Raw genomic sequence first — 12,211 nt, forward strand, 5'->3', positions numbered from 1 at the left:
GGCGCATCTAGCCGGTACGAGCACAGCTTATTATAAAAGATCTGCCTTCGTAAGAATCCATGCGACTATAAACTGCCTGCAGCATAAAAACATATGCTAGTTTACTAGACGATTTCCAGTCTTTTTAAGGTAAGTTACGAGTTGTAGTGAACTTTGAGATGCGTGTTGCAGCCATGAATATCTGGAGATGTTACATTTCAACAAATCATTCTTTCGTTATTAGGTATTAGCCCACACAAACAAGCAGTCCCATCTGCATTCCACCCATCTTTTCTATAAGAAAAGATGCAGTATTACTTACAGGTTATATTACGGCTATTGAGGAACTTGGGTATAACTTTTTTTTCTTTAACTACGAGTACATACGTCGTCAACGGTTCGACGTCTCCTACACTGTCCAACATGATTAAAGTGTCACTTCTTTGAAACACCTTAACTGTCTCCCATTACGACAAAGAAGTTTAAACCTTGGCTCAAAGATGCCTACAAGATTCTTCGGTAATGGTGCAAAAGCGTGGCACCCTCCGAATTCACCCTCGGGCTCAGCGACGCTTCAGCCGTATGCGATAAAAACGTCAGAGCTCATAGGTTCATGTGAGATGTAGGGTGGATTAATGACGTCACATTGGCACCTAATGTCACCATCATTCTGCCCTACGCCATCTTGGACGTGTCACACGATGGAAGGGCTGTCACACCTCCCGTTGCCGCGTCCCTACTCCTCTTTTGAAGCCTTTGCGATGGTGATCAGTACCACGACTCCCAGTGTTGAAATCACGTGGCTATCTTATGGGTGGCCGAGGAAAACATTTCAGACACACTGCCGCTAAGAATCGATCCGGAAAGGCATGAGGAGGTAACATAAAGGGCTTCAATGAAACTTCCCCTTCCCTTGGGACGATGATGCCCACACAATTCACGATCAAAAACGACAGTTCGCAGAGCGATGACCAACAGGATCATATTCTTGACAACGTTTTACATTCCACAAGATTCAATCCTTCTCTAACGACATCGCGGGGCCGCAACAACGTTGAACATGATCTGACCCCTTTGTAGTGTAGCGCGACTGCAATTTTTGAGCTGGGATACAGTGTGGAACCACTAGGTCCCGTTCAAAACCATTCAAAGAATTTTGAAGGTGGTGTGCCTTTAAGACTCCAAGCTTCGGCAACAACCTCGGCGCCTTTGTTGAGCAGTTTAAAAATGTACAGAGACTTCGACTTGCAGACGGCTGCTGCTCAAGTGCCTGTTCAAATGGTTCAAATGGCTCTGAGTACTATGCGACTTAACTTCTGAGGTCCTCAGTCGCCTAGAACTTAGAACTAATTAAACAGGCGCTAGAGCAGCAGCACAACGCCACTCAGCTGAATTGCTGTCAAAAAGAGCTCAACAAAGGTGTGCGGATGGTGCTGAGGGTGTTGCCGAACCGGGGAGTCTTAGAGGCACACCACCTTCAAATTCGTTGAATGGTTTTGAACGGCCGCTAGTGGTTCCACACTGTCTTCCAGCACCAAAATTCTGGTCGCACTACACTACGCAGGGGTCATACCATGTTCAACGTTGTTGCATCCTTTTTATTCACACACGAGTGAGTGTTGCAACCCTACATGATGACGCCACAGGAGGGCGCTTAACACGAGGGCTGGAAAAGCTTTAACATCCTTTGCTTATTAGGATCACATTTAGATTTCTTCGAATAGTTTTGAACGGTTCCCATTGGTTCCAGCCTGTATACCAAACCAAAAATTGCAGTTGCGCTACACTCCAAAGCGGTCAGATCTCGTTTAATGTTGTTGTAGCACCACTATGTCCTTCGAGAAGGGTTGCATAGTCCGGGGGACGTGATCTGTGCCAAACGTTGCCACGAACATCGTCGTGTTGCTCATCGCTCTGCGAATATCGTTGTCTACCCTGTAATGAGTGGGAATCAACGCCCCCAAGTAGTGGGGTTCCATTGACGCCCTTTATGCCACCTCCTGAAGCCTTTTCCTGTCGATTCCCACCGGCTTTGGGTCAAATGTATCCCTTGGCTACCAATAATAAAATGACGTGATTTCAACGCTGGGCACCAGGATTCTCATCTCCACAGCTGAAGTATCTAAATAAGGGGTGTGCCGACATTCTCATCGTGTGAGATGTAATAACATTAACCCAGCTTACATCTCACATGAACTTCTGAACGCTGGCCCTTTTTTGTATGTGTCGACACTTTGCTGCTTGTGGTGTCGCCAAGCCCGAGGGTGAAGTCCACGCTTTTGTGCGATTAAAGACGAAGACCGTAGGCGCCTTTGATCCAAATTTCAAACTTCTGCCTCACAATGGTAAGCAATTACGGGGTTTCAGGAAAATTCCCTTTTTTAATTCATATTTACCTGGAAGAATGCAGAAGGTTGAAATAAACAGTTCACATAATGCGGAGAAATCAGCAGATTTCTTTAACTGGGGAAGTCTCAGGAGTTGGGTCCCACATGGTTCAGTTTTTGGTCCCTATTTCCTAATGTATATTAATGACTTGCCACTGTATTAACGAAGACAGCTAGTTCTTTGCGCTAATGATACATGTACAGTAATCACACTCAATAAATAAGCGTTAGCTGAGGAAAATGTAAATAATATCTCTCTGAATATTATTAAGTGGTTCTTTGCAAATGGACTCTCATTAAATTCTGTACAGTAAATGGCGTATCATCAATATTCCAAATTTTTGGGTTTTGGTTGATGAAAGATTGGGTTTGATGAAATATATTGATGATTTGCTGAAACATTTGTGTTCAGCTACTTATGCTACTGGTATTGTTTCAAAATTTGGTGATAAACATATCACTAACTTAGCTTACTAAGTCTACTTTCAATCTATGCTTTCTTATGGCATCGTATTTTGGGGTAATTCAACATTAATCAAAACCATATTCATTGAACGAAAGCGTGTGATCAGAATAACAGCTGGAGCTCACCCAAAATCATCTTACAGTCATTTATTTGAGGAACTGGGGACATTCGTAGTAGCTTCACAATGTAGATATTCACTTACGAAATTTGTTGTTAATAACTCCTCCGATCTCAAAAGCAATAGCGATGTTCATAGCTGCAACAATAGGAGAAAGGTTGATCTTCACTATTCTGGTTTAAACGTAACTTTGTTGCGGAAATAGGCCAAGTACTCTGCCACAGAAGTCTTTGGTTACTTATTAAATAGCATCAAAAGTCGGAGAGATAGCCTACCGGGATTAAAAAACAAATTAAAAGGATTTCTGAATAACAACTCCTACTGAAATCAAGAATTTTTAGATGTAAATTAGTAATCATGCAATTTTTTAAGGAAAAAAGCACCGTTGAACTGTGAAATGTAAATGAATTATTTATAAACTGACACGTTGTACATCATTACGAAATGTCATACTCACGATCTATGGGACAATTATTAATCTAATCAACTCTAGTCTAATAAAAATGCTGATCTGACATTAAATGTCCGGTCTAGTGGCCGAGCGGTTCTAGGCGCTTCAGTCCGGAACCGCGCGACTGCTACGGTCGCAGGTTCGAATCCTGCCTCGGGCGTGGATGTGTGTGATGTCTTTAGATTAGTTAGGTTTAAGTAGTGCTAAGTTCTAGGGGACTGATGACCTCAGATGTTAAGTCCCATAGTGCTCAGAGCCATTTGAACTATTTGACATTAAATCCAGCTCTGGCATCCGCGGCATGAGGTGATTCGAGCCGACAGAGAAATAATAGTAAGATTAAGGCAATCTGAATGTCAATCAATTCGATTTAGGTAACAGCTACCATCACAATATGAAGTGATTACGCGTTGTAAATAGTGCGTCTAGAATAGTTACAGAGCACTTCTTTGTCCTTACAGAAAGATGGGTATCATTGTAGAACTATCGTTCACTCTAGCTTCTGGGATGTTCATTGTCTGTAAACTAATATCTTGGGGATGGCTATACTCACAAGACATGTGTTACTTTTTGTGCTGTATGCGCGTACAAAAGAACGCACCCACGAAAGGAAAGAAAAGTTGTTTTTTGCTTTAAGTTATCCACGTTATATGGATGTTATTTGGGGGCTGTGACTCTATTGCAAGATTTTTATGAAGTAATTTATTCTGCAACAGTCACATGTTGCTAACATTTTATTAGCACGACGTGCTTCGGCAGCATGCTTCCATCACGAGGTGCGCTTCCACTTACGTTTATATTGTAATTAATATGAAGTGACGCTATTTTCCTTTCTTGTGTGTACTAGTGTGATTATCACTGGAAAAAACGCATGTTCAGAAAGAAAAATATGGTTTAGTGTGTATGTTATGTTAGAAAGCACGATAAATAATTTTGTTAGTGCCTTTACTTACATTTTGTTGGTAATTCCTTTGTCTGGCACACAGAGCACAGTAAGAAGTAGCTCGAAACTTAACACTTTCACGATCATTTGTTTACGTCGATCCAAAGAATCTTAAAAGCCTAGCTAAAATAATTTCTATTGCTAAAACAGTAGTATACAGTGAAGATGAAAGATAAAGACAATTTCTTATGTAAACAAATGACTGTGAAAATGTTAAGCTGTGATGTACTTGTTGTTGCGTTCTGTGTGCAGGACAACGAAGTTACAAAAGAAAATTTAATTAAATGTAATGACAAAATGATTAATCATATTTATCATCTAATGAAGACACTGTGACATATTTATCTTCCTCAACAGGCGTCTTTTTCGACACATAACTTTATTGACACACATAGCAAAGGAAACTAAACTCATTTCACATTAATTACAACGTGAAGGTAACTGTAAATGCACCTGATGATGGCAGCATGCCGCTGAAACGCTTCATGCTAATGAAATGTTAGTAACAAGTGACTCTCACAGTAGACGTTATTTCATAAAAGTTGTTTTCAGTCACTTCACTCGTAGTTATAGCCGGACATCATATTTTGTAGCAGGCAACATAATTGTCATCAAACGGCTGTTTAATATTACGAGACATGTGCGTTCCGAGCAAAATTTCGCATCTGCACAACGGGTATTAAGACATCAATCGAGCCGCAAACGACACCGCGACTGCATGGAGATGAGCCCGCCGCCGTTCCCGGTAACCGGCCAGAGATGTGAAAACTGCGCGCCGGCAATTACGCGGCATAAATCTGCGGCGCGGCGATATTTAGCGCTGACGGGTCAGTGACTACAGCACCCTCCGCTAATCACCGCCGATAAATCCGGTCGGGCTGTCCAGAGGCTGCGGCGAGCATCAAAGGGCGCGACGGCCACTGTGCGCGCTGGCCTAATATTTGCACTCGGCGCCCGCGCTCGCCGGCCGTCCGGCGCTGACAAAGGGTCCGCCCGGCGGCTGGTGCCCTCTCGAGGCAGGTGCGACACCTCATTACATGCAAATGTGGCCGCGCATTTACATTCAAACTGCACCGCTCCCCGCCCACCGGGCAGCCTGAGGCGGCGATACGCGCGGAATGCTACCGGACTCGCGTCTGCGTCACGTTTACTGACTTAGGTAAGGACTTAGATTTTTTCCCCCGTCGTCTTTTCCAGGTCGCCCTGCCAACATCTAGGCTGCATTCTGATTAACTGTTATTTGCATCGTTCCCCAGACGACATCTGATAAATGGCACGACGATACCGAGACATCGAAGAGAAACTGGCCAAGTTACAGAGACAGGCGGATCTTCCAGCTCTCAAGATAAATGTTCGCCAAACCAAAGAAATGCGGAAAAATTCTACCATCACGACTAGGTCGGCGATTAATGGAGAGGACGTACAACACGTCCAGTCTTTCCTCTATTTCGGAAGTATAGTCACGACTACAGGAGGCGCTGAGGAGGACGTCCGTAGTCGCATCCATAAATCAAATGGTGCGTTTGAACAACTGTGCCCTAGAATGAAATTTCACTCTACAGCGGAGTGTGTGCTGATATGAAACATCCTGGCAGATTAAAACTGTGTGCCGGACCGAGACTCGAACTCGGGACCTTTGCCTTTCGCGGGCAAGTGCTCTACCAACTAAGCTACCCAAGCACAACTCTCACCCCGTCCTCACAGCTTTAATTCTGCCAGTACCTCGTCTCCTACCTTCCAAACTTCATAGAAGCTCTCCTGCTAAACTTGCAGAACTAGCACTCCTGGAAGAAAGGATATTGCGGAGACATGGCTTAGCCACAGCCTGGGGAATGTTACTAGAATGAAATTTCCCTCCACAGCGGAGTGTGTGCTGATATGAAACTTCCTGGCAGATTAAAACTGTGCGCCGGACCGAGACTCGAACTCGGGATCTTTGCCTTTCGCGGGCAAGTGCTCTCCCTACTGAGCTACCCAAGCACGACTCACGACCCGTCCCCACAGCTTTACTTCTGCAAGTACCTCGTCTCCTACCTTCCAAACTTTGCAGAAGCTCTCCTGCGAACCTTGCAGAACTAGCACACCTGAGAGAAAGGATATTGCGGAGACATGGCTTAGCCACAGCCTGGGGATGTTTCCAGAATGAGATTTCCACTTTGCAGCGGAGTGTGCTCTGATATGAAACTTCCTGGCAGAAGGTAGGAGACGAGGTACTGGCAGAATTAAAGCTGTGAGGACAGGGTGAGAGTCGTGCTTCGGTAGCTCAGTTGGTAGAGCACTTGCCCGCGAAAGGCAAAGGTCCCGAGTTCGAGTCTCGGTCCGGCGCACAGTTTTAATCTGCCAGGAAGTTTCAACTGTACCCTCTTTGGAGAAATGGGAACATCTTAAAGAAGACCACACTCCGGTTTTTCAAAAGCAATACGAAGGCTGTTCTGTTGTATGGTTGCGAAACTTGGAAGTTGATAAACCACATAAAAAACCAGCGCCAAGTTTTTATCAACTGCTGTCTCCGGCGTATTTTAAATGTGACGTGGCCAGATATAATGACTACTGAAGATCTTTGGAGCGAGACAAATCAGAAACAAATCAATATACAAATCAAGGAAAGAAAATTGAACTGGATTGGGCGTAGATTGAGGAAAACAGATGGAGCTCTTGAAAGGGTGGCACTGGATTGGAACCCTCCAAGGAGTTAGAAAACGTGGTCGTCCCAAACAGACCTGGAAAAGGACGATCGAGAGAGAAGCTGCGGAGGATGGGAAAACCTGGAGTGAAGTGAAGAGACTTGCTAGAAATCTTACCAGGTGGAGGAATTTTGTCACGGACCGATGTTCCAGAGCGAACGACAGGAACTAAGTGAAGTCAAGTAAGTCCCCCACCCTCCCCTCTAACTAAGGAAGGCTAGCTGGCAGCAACCATGCAATCTCTCTTCATTCTTTAAATAAAACAAATGGTGTCCAAAATTTCTCGGAAATCGAATTTGGCGCGCAAATTACTCTGACAGAAGAAAATCACAGCACCAAGAAAGAGTTGTGCGATGTAAACGAAAGTTGGTGGGTGTGTTACTATATCTCAGAAGTGAAGTCTCTTCAAGTTGCGCTTCACCCTCGTAAGAGTGGCGCAAATAGCGCCACTATAAGTATGCAAATCAGGTTTGCCTACATACACGCTGTAACGGTCGCGAGCGTTAGTTTCATTTGAGACTGGACGTCGTGAGTTGATGTTATTCAAGAATGCCTTTAAGGCGACAAAGACGCCATTATCAGAATCTAAAAGAGTCTGAACGAGGCTGTGTAATAGGGCTATGAGAAGCTGGATGTTCCTTCTGCGATACTGCAGGAAGCCTTAGCATGTATTTAGCCAGTGACTGTTAGCAGCTGTGGTGGCGAGTGACCCTCATGGTGGGTGACTATAAAATGATCACAGATTTCCTTCCGCAGATCTCCTTCCACAACTTTCCACTTTAAAAACAATATAGTAAGAAAACGGAGATTATTCAATGCTTTTGTCAATGTGATGGGCGAGAATATCGCTTATTTTTTGAAAAAATGATAGAACGCCACTGAACCGTGAAATTACTACTGGTTCACCAAAGGTTATTAATCTCAATCAATACACAAAATATAAAGTGGAAGTAGGTGCCAAGGAATTACTGGTGAAAATATACACAGTTTTCAGTAACACTCTTTATTCAAATTTGGTGCAAGACGATATTTAAAAAGAAACACCAATCATTTAACAAATAAGTCACAATTTACGATAGGAAAGGACTTTTAAATTATTGAATTATTATAAAAACTTTCATGCCAGTAAAAGGCAAGTACAGGCAAGCAATTTAACGTATACAACGCGACGCTGTATAATATTTCAAGCTCAGCTAAATTACAGGTGAATTCCACTCCATTGATTAAATGGCGCAGAATCAAACTTGTCTGCAACGTATAAAGACAATCCTGTTTACAAAAGTTCTCAAAATAGAAAAACCAAAACGCATGAGTCATGCAGACGGGGGGGGGGGGGGGGGGCAACTCACAGTTAATAATATTAACGTTTCCAAAGTATATATAAAAAAACAAATTTTACAAATTTCTGCCAGTTAACTTACGGCAAACACACACGCTCGCCAGGTAAGACTTGCGAACTTTTACAACATTCTCCTTTCAAGGCAACAATTTCTACCGGTAATGAAATGGCAAACTTTTGCATGGCAAGAAAACACACTAACAACCAACTACCTGTATAAAACACTTAAGCACGTTAAGTAAAACCCTTAAAAGGTATTGAATTGGAAAAACACACATCAGTTTTTGCTGACTAGAAACAATATAAAAAATCCACTACGGCGTACATTAACAACCTTGCTTGATTATAGCCAAATACACATAAACACAAATTCACGTAATTTACAGCTTCCAGATGAGGAGGAATTCGTTATGCAATTGACTAGTTCTTACCACGAGGCAAAAGAAATTTTTCTTTTTTCTTAGAGTACCTTTTACACGTGAGTCTAGTAATACTACACTCCTGGAAATTGAAATAAGAACACCGTGAATTCATTGTCCCAGGAAGGGGAAACTTTATTGACACATTCCTGGGGTCAGATACATCACATGATCACACTGACAGAACCACAGGCACATAGACACAGGCAACAGAGCATGCACAATGGCGGCACTAGTACAGTGTATATCCACCTTTCGCAGCAATGCAGGCTGCTATTCTCCCATGGAGACGATCGTAGAGATGCTGGATGTAGTCCTGTGGAACGGCTTGCCATGCCATTTCCACCTGGCGCCTCAGTTGGACCAGCGTTTGTGCTGGACGTGCAGACCGCGTGAGACGACGCTTCATCCAGTCCCAAACATGCTCAATGGGGGACAGATCCGGAGATCTTGCTGGCCAGGGTAGTTGACTTACACCTTCTAGAGCACGTTGGGTGGCACGGGATACATGCGGACGTGCATTGTCCTGTTGGAACAGCAAGTTCCCTTGCCGGTCTAGGAATGGTAGAACGATGGGTTCGATGACGGTTTGGATGTACCGTGCACTATTCAGTGTCCCCTCGACGATCACCAGTGGCGTACGGCCAGTGTAGGAGATCGCTCCCCACACCATGATGCCGGGTGTTGGCCCTGTGTGCCTCGGTCGTATGCAGTCCTGATTGTGGCGCTCACCTGCACGGCGCCAAACACGCATACGACCATCATTGGCACCAAGGCAGAAGCGACTCTCATCGCTGAAGACGACACGTCTCCATTCGTCCCTCCATTCACACCTGTCGCGACACCACTGGAGGCGGGCTGCACGATGTTGGGGAGTGAGCGGAAGACGGCCTAACGGTGTGCGGGACCGTAGCCCAGCTTCATGGAGACGGTTGCGAATGGTCCTCGCCGATACCCCAGGAGCAACAGTGTCCCTAATTTGCTGGGAAGTGGCGGTGCGGTCCCCTACGGCACTGCGTAGGATCCTACGGTCTTGGCGTGCATCCGTGCGTCGCTGCGGTCCGGTCCCAGGTCGACGGGCACGTGCACCTTCCGCCGACCACTGGCAACAACATCGATGTACTGTGGAGACCTCACGCCCCACGTGCTGAGCAATTCGGCGGTACGTCCACCCGGCCTCCCGCATGCCCACTATACGCCCTCGCTCAAAGTCCGTCAACTGCACATACGGTTCACGTCCTCGCTGTCGCGGCATGCTACCAGTGTTAAAGACTGCGATGGAGCTCCGTATGCCAAGGCAAACTGGCTGACACTGACGGCGGCGGTGCACAAATGCTGCGCAGCTAGCGCCATTCGACGGCCAACACCGCGGTTCCTGGTGTGCCCGCTGTGCCGTGCGTGTGATCATTGCTTGTACAGCCCTCTCGCAGTGTGCGGAGCAAGTATAGTGGGTCTGACACACCGGTGTCAATGTGTTCTTTTTTCCATTTCCAGGAGTGTAGTTATGGCAGGCGAGAGAATGGATGAGGTCTTAGTGCCTTGCATTTTAACAGTACAGTGCCTTAGACTTTCACAGACATGGCAGAGGCTAACAGTCGAATAAACCTGTAGGTAAGCTGGGAGTGGAAAGAAGCAATCCCAACCACAGATTTACTCTGACTCCCGCCCCTTTCGTCCTAAAAAGGGAAAAACGGACCGCCCTTTCTAATTTTACCACCTACCCGCGGGAGGGCAGACGAGAATGAATGGCGGGAAACCCCCTCAAAAAAATGTGGCTGGTATAATTAACAAGAATAAGTAAATTGAATTCAATTAAACTTCATAAAATCTGTCAACAGTCAATACTCAACTTCTGGTGCGTTACGACTCCCAGGCCTGAACCAACGCAGCACAAATGCTCTGCCGAGCCGCCCGCTGGCAGCCGTTTCAACGGACGCAGGAAGGCGCGCCGATTTTCAGAACCTCCTCGCCGGTCGACAGCATACGGCCGAACTGCAGATTAGGCTCCTTGCGGACCCACGCTCAGGAAGATTCCTTTCGCGACGAGCAGTTAACGCCCCATACGACGGAGCCGCTGCTCGCGTCGCTTACGGCTGATGCCGCGGTCTGCGTGCTGTCCCTCTAGCACTGGCAGAGAAGTCGCTTCTTGATGCCCCGACTGCCAATTCTCCACGCGAGCCCATACAGCCACCTCTTAAGCCCACGCGAACAGCCCACTTTTCCCCTTTCCCGCTAGAGGGAGACGCCGAAGCCTTCAATTGCGACAAAGGCGCCACCGCCAGAAAACGGAGGGTGACTGCTTCACGCTATGCGCTGCGGCGCGCTTTTCAAAGCTAACTTTACTACGGCTCAGCGACAGAAATTTCCCATTCTTGGCAGGTAAAACGCATCTTAACACATAGGAGATTGGTACTGTGATGGAGCAAATCTCCCATCAATTTGCTGGATTTTCACGCCGAGCGCGGTGCTGGAGAGACTCAGTTCGAATAACTGCGATAAATTTTGAAGCTAAATCAAAGAACGTTTACACGCTAGCAAACCAGCCAGCGTTTCGATGTCATGTCCTTTAATGTCCAACAGTATACGTAAATGGGTACGAATATCTTTCTTCGCTCCTGAGGTTGTGATGTTGCTATACAGGATGCTAGGGGTATAAGTGCAGATAGCTTTACGGATGACTGTGGACAGTGTACCGAACAACGATACATCAGTATTTACTTCATTTGCAGACTAATAATTATAGATGTTATGAATAGTACGTTTTTAGGTTGGTTAGTAAACGTGGCTCAAGCAGCAGGTTATGTATTGAAGTGTGGATGCGTGGAAGCAAATGGATAGTCTGTACTAACAGTTTTAGCCCACTTCACGGTAAAATTATGACAATGCAAAAAATCAAGTAGGAAACTAAGTAATGTGTTTGCGGGAAGATTCTTAGACACAGCGAAAAACTGCTTCGAGACTGAAGTTGGTACATATTAAGACATCAATGATCGCACTGTCTGTAAGTGTACCACTAGCATCGCATATAAATTTGTTATATATCTTGCTTTATCAGTTTGAGTACATCCACATTTAACGGTCTGCTCCACCATCTTTATTATTGTTCCCCTGGGTAATCATCTTCCACGCGGATGTCATGGTTTGATGTTAGGTAATCAGATGTCTTCATTTAATTGCTAAACACCCTAGGAAAAATCTTGTTTATGTCCAGATTCATAAGGTAATAGCCAACCACAACAAGCTGTTGAATATGCGGGACAGCTGGTCCATCTGAACACTCATTTTGACATCAGCCAGATCCACTTTACATTATATATCCATAGGATTTTTTATAATTCCGCGAAATGCTCTCCAGTGCTTCTGTGTCGTTTTTTCCCAGTATTCCTCTTGCTGTCGAGTTTGCATTCCTAGGTAGGAGAAACAGA

This window comes from Schistocerca piceifrons, chromosome 5, assembly GCF_021461385.2.
Source record: "Schistocerca piceifrons isolate TAMUIC-IGC-003096 chromosome 5, iqSchPice1.1, whole genome shotgun sequence".
Taxonomy (NCBI): domain Eukaryota; kingdom Metazoa; phylum Arthropoda; class Insecta; order Orthoptera; family Acrididae; genus Schistocerca; species Schistocerca piceifrons.